Below are 6,033 nucleotides of genomic sequence, written 5' to 3' on the forward strand. Positions count from 1 at the left end.
CATTTGATAATGTATTATTGATATTAGATAGTACCAGAAACTAAAACAACAGAGCAGAATCCTTCAGTATGCCTTAGAACAAAAAAAAGCAATTTGTGCTCCAGAGTTTATTTATAGTCTATTTCTGTGGATTCTGAAATTGAGATAAAAAGCAATGGCTATGGTGTTCTTTTAGATAAGGCCTGAAAATATTATATTTAACAGCTAAATTTTTTGTAGTTAAACTTTACATGACAGCAAGGATTTCCAGAGTCTGCTAGCCAGAGTGTGTTGTCTCATATAATACTGAGAAGAGGCGAAACTGAGAAGAGGCGAAACAAACAAAATGGAGTACGGCCTGCACACCACGAGAACATACAACTGCCTCAGCAAAAGTGCAGTCTCATTGAGACCGCTTCATTTCCAAGAAGCAGAAGTTAAAAACATTTCCTAAAAAAGGGTGCGGCCTGTGGTTATCAGGAAAGGCCAGACCGAGGGTCAAGAGCTTGTAACTATTTTTTGAACCCTATATCTTTTGTGTGGCGTGTAAACCCTATAAAAACCCTTTCCTACTGAGCACCAGGGTCGCCTCCTCTGACTCCTGCGTGAGTTACGAGACGACCCGGAGCTCCGAAATAAACCTCACCTCGTGCGTTTGCATCAAGTCGGCTCCTCGTTTTCCTCTGAGGTGCGCGTCTGCCTGGGTAGAGGAAAGCTTCGCCTTTCAATACAGAATACTAATTTCCAAAACCAGACTCTCTGATGTCAACAGCTGCATTGTTCATCACCCCAAAAAGCAGAAGTTTCTTTAGAAAAATGTTTATTTTTTATAATAAAATTATTAAAATATGGTTGCAATAAAGTTAATTTAAGAAATCAGAGGATATCTTACGGAAATTTTGATCTATTACTAGGATGCGGGCTAGGGCAGTTTAAATGCCTGGAGTTGCGTTGTTACATCTGACATACTGATATTGGGTCCTGAAGAATTCTTCAAGTAGATTAATCTTTCTTTATTTATTTTTAAATTCTTATAACTTTTTTTTTTACTGAGAGACTGAGCATCAGCATTTTACTGCCTATTACATATCTGATACTGCCTAAATTTAAGGAGGAAGTCCAAATTATGATCTCTATTAGCAAAACATACAAGACTTCTGTTATAGTTAGAGGTTGTCGTCTGTAACTGACATACTTTGTACAGTACATACGAGAGGGTAAGAGCAGAACTTGAAAATTATGTAAAATAATCTTGCCCCATTCTCTTGTCTGATTATAAGATCATATTGCTTGATACAAGTAATTAATTTCTGATAGTCAGCTTTCATAATAAAAAAGGAATAAGCTTGTTTAGCCTCTGGATAATTTTCCCCGATATAATGTTAAAATTTTTCCTAAGTGATTAGCATATATTTATTATGAAACATGACATTATGAAATTACAGTGAAACCTATTATTTGTATTTTTCCTAACTTTGAGCTAAGATTTACAGCAGTGTTGTCACAGAAAAAAATCTTTAGAGTACTGGTTTTGAGGTTACACATTTCAGGCTGGGGGTCAAACTGCTGAAGAACAGCTCTGCAGAGAGAGACCTGGGAGTGCTGGTTGATAATAAGCTAAATATGAGCCAGCAATGTGCCCTTGTGGCCAAGAAGGCCAATGGCATCCTCGGATGCATCAAGAAGTGTGGCCAGCAGGTCGAGGGAGGTTCTGCTCCCCCTCTACTCTGACCTGGTGAGGCCTCATCTGGAGTACTGTGTCCAGTTCTGGGCTCCTCAGCTCAAGAAGGACAGGGAAGTGCTGGAGAGAGTCCAGCGCAGGGCCACCAAGATGATCAAGGGACTGGAACATCTTTCATATGAGGAAAGGCTGCAGGAACTGGGGCTGTTTAGTCTGGAGGAGACTGAGGGGAGAGCTTATTAACATTTACAAATATCTAAAGAGTGGGTGTCAGGAGGTTAGAGCATCCCTTTTTTCTATAGTAGATAGCAACAGGACAAGAGGTAATGGGATGAAACTGGAATACAAAAAGTTCCACTTAAATATAAGAAAAAACTATTTCACTGTAAGGGTGATGGAGCAGTGGCACAGGCTGTCCAGAGGGGTTGTGGAGTCTCCTTCCTTAGAGGTCTTCAAGACCCTCCTGGACATGTTCCTATGCAAACTGATTTAGGTGACCTTGCTTCTGCAGGAGGGTTGGACTAGATGATCTCTAAAGCTCCCTTCCAACCCCTACCATTCTATGATTCTATGAAAAAGAACAGGACTGATTGGAAGTTTACAGTGAAATTTGTTTGCATCAAAACATTGCAGTGTTTAACTGCCAGTATTTACTAAAATAAGGAAAAAATCCTTTTATCCTCCAAACCCGAAAAGAGCAAAGAAAGATTTTTTTTCTTTTAGTGTGGTCAGAAAAAAGACAAATGAAAATGACAACTGAAATCTGGAGAAGAGGAAATTTGGAACATAGGAAGAAAGTTTTCATACTCTTTTTTTTTTCTATGAGAAATGTCAAAAGCAATGTAAATGATCAAAGAATTTGAAGAGATTATTTATGAGAAACTTTTGATATGAGGCTTTTTCTATCTCAAATTTACAGTTACAGATCAGTCTTGTAGAAGCAAACTTGAACTAGGGTTCTGTGGGTGATGTGGTAAGATATTTCAGGTAGCTGAAATTATTTTTTAAAAAAATATTGATAAATGTTGTGTTTTATCCTGAAGGAAAAATGAAAAAAAATTGCCTTCAGGAAAATTTTTCCTGAAGGAAAAATTTATTACTTTTCTAATAAATGCACAATTGGAAATGTGGCAAAACAAGTGGACTGCCATGTATTTCAGCAGCAGCAGCTCCTAGAGAGCTACCAAGCTAGGTGTGCTTAGAGACAACTAATCTTGCTTGGAGATGGAAAAGGTTGTTTCTAACTACACTACTAACTACACCACTCACTTAAGGAAGCCCTTGTGCCCATTAATGGATGAGCGCTTCAGGAAAGTGACACACACACATATGAAATGAAATGTCATGTCTGTACACTGTTTTGTTTTAGGGAATGGAAATAATCTGTTTGGTATTTTGATGATGGATAACTTTTAAAAAAAACTTCTCAGCAACTGAAGGGTTAAGATCATGCTTATACAAATGCATACAAACAATTATGCTTTCTTTCTACTCTTCTACTTTCCTGAAAGTGGGTCAGATTTGATAGGCAGTCAAGGACCTATGGTAGTATACATATGAGCAAATGAATAGATAATCTGTGGAACACCTCTAAATCTTCTCACCTACATCTCATTGCCTCTGTAGTCTCTCAGATTAGTATTCTGCTAAAAATAATCTTGATTTTGCTGTCTTCCAATTTAAAAGATGTTTCATATTTTTTCTTTGAGAAAAATTTTGGAACATGGGGCTACCTTCCTGCTAGAATAATTATTTTATATCCTTCATCATCTTATTTCTGTAGCTGGTGAAGGAAAAAAATACATTATGATTGCAAATTCTTTGCTCACATCTGGTCACTGGAGGACAAGCTGATATACAACCACAAACCATTCTCATGTATGTATTGAAAAATCAGCATATGGAAGGTGCAAATATGTATGTCTTCTCTGTACTGCTGACATTACCAGTAAAAATTAGGATAACAAAAGTCTAAAGTGCTTTAGGGCAGCTAGCTAATAGAGAATGCTGAAGTAATGGTGAATTAATATGAAGCAGCTAATTTGTCTTTGTCCATTTCAATGCTACTGTCCTCACACCACATCATCTCCCAGCCACTGTTTCTTCAGCACAAAACACAATGGCTTATCCAGATCCTCTGAATATCTTCCCTTTATCTGTATGAGTCTGGTGCTACACAAATGTTTTAAATTTCTGTACATGTTGTAGCGTAGATTTTTTTTCTGTTGTACCTCACAACAGTTATTCAGTGAGATCATTTGCAGCTAGTCCCTGCTTCTTCGTAAGTGAGAACATAAAATTATATGAGCTAGGAGTGCATAAATTTTCTGCTCTGTTTCAGAAAAGTATTCACTATACAGCACAGTGTTTAAATTTTCAGATGAGCATGTTTGGCGTATTTTCTTTTGTAGAGGAGTATTCCTTTCTCTCCATGGTGGCTTTTTAGGTTCAGTGTGACAATTTGGATACTCAGTTTCAGAGGAATAGTTAAATACAGGTTAATATCAACTTAATCTGATATTTTATTGCTCATTTTTTCCAGTCTTGTGAGGTCCTGTGTTACTCAAGAGTTGAAATTTAACCCAAATATTTTAATGCCTTTTGCAGACTTTTGTGATTGATCATCCATTTTTCAGAGCATTTGTTTATTGCGAAGCACAGTGCTTAACAGAGCTTTCTGTGAAACTGCTTGTGATCTCCATTTGTCTTTACTTGTGCTCCATTCCACTGTCCATTTATTGCTACTGTTTCCAGCCTTTTATTCAATTATTTTTCCATTCAAGGACCTTCCTCCTTATCCTATGGCTATTTAGATTCTTTTAGCTTTTTGCATTGGATCTTGTCAAAAGCATTTAGTGGTCTATTTGGAAAACTCCAATATTATGGCTTTTGAAAAACAGTGGAGGCTCTTCCGCTTAAAAATAGTACTTTTTAAAATGTTGCCTCATTTTGTGACAGTTTCTACTAATTTTACTGGTATAAACATCAGGTGGAAAGGTCTCCCAGGGCCTTTCTTTAAAAATGTGTATCTTAAGACTCAATTTGGCTATTTCACCTTTGGCATCTTGCAAATTGCATGGGCATTTAATGCGTTAGACCTTGTGGTCTATCAGTTTGTTTCATACTATCTCCTCCTTTGCTTTTGATTTCATTTGTTAAATCCAGTAGAATTTCCCCTTGCCCTGACTTGCCACAATAATTTCTGGCTAAACACACACCTTTTAAGTTTTAAGCTTTCCTTCATCTTGGAAAGAAAAACATCAGATGCCAAAGATCAATTGCAGTCTCTTAAATCCTGATTTATAGATATCGGGAACCTAAACATCTATGGTGCGATTTCTGCAGTTAATCATTGGTGTTCTGGCTTTGCTACCATTAAAGCCTTAGGACTAGACTTTCTTAATGTGTCTGGTTGGAAGTCCATTAAAATTTTAATCACTATTCAAATTAATGGTCGCGTTTAATATTTGTGTTATTATACAAGACGCTTACATATCCTACAGGAGTTGAGGGATCATCATATTCTTGATCAGATATATTTTCTATGAACCTACAGACAGTGCTAAATGATTTTTTTTTCTCTTCTTGTCCAATTTGTTCAGATTTTTAGGTGTAACACTAGAAAATTGTAAAGGAAGTATTTTTTAAATGTGTTCATAGGGGATGATACAAAAAGAAAAATCTAAACTATCTCTCTAAGTTCTTCAAAAGCTTTTTGAAATAATTTAATTTCTTAAATCCTGTGGTAAACCAGCAACAGAATCAGTGTAGTACAGATAGGGTCAATGCGATATTAAATCCAACTTGCTCTACATGTAGTTACTGACATGATATATTTCATTTTCTTGGTGTACTAACACAGTTTATCTTTTCAGTAAATTGCATTTTCAAGGAAAGATGTAACGAGCCTTAAAACTTGGCAGAGAATTCCTGAGACTATTGAAATGGAAAAGAAATGGAAATGAAACTTGAATGTGTGAGATATTAATTTTGACTGTATTTATTTAAGAAAACTCAACATCAGCGAGCTAATTAAATCTGATGTTAAAATTTTCATGGTTAGATCTCAAAGTCAGCAAGCAGACATAATTATTTAATGATGGAGTTTTTCTGGGTTTTTTTGGGCCACTTTGGAGAATAAAATGAATTGCTTACTTGACGTCAGGTGGCTGTATAGTGCTTATGGATGATTTTAACAATATGTGACAGTAGGAAAAATTAGAGCTCATTAACATTCACTCGACCCTGTGTCTGCACCACTGATCAATGCTTGGACTACTGTATGGCTTAAAATGCTTAATGAATCTTTGTTTGACAGGGACCAACTGCTGTTGGAGGAAAATGTGGATGATCTGATAGCTGGCAGAGTTCAT

This window comes from Colius striatus, chromosome 6 (assembly GCF_028858725.1).
Source record: "Colius striatus isolate bColStr4 chromosome 6, bColStr4.1.hap1, whole genome shotgun sequence".
NCBI classification, from domain to species: Eukaryota; Metazoa; Chordata; class Aves; order Coliiformes; family Coliidae; genus Colius; species Colius striatus.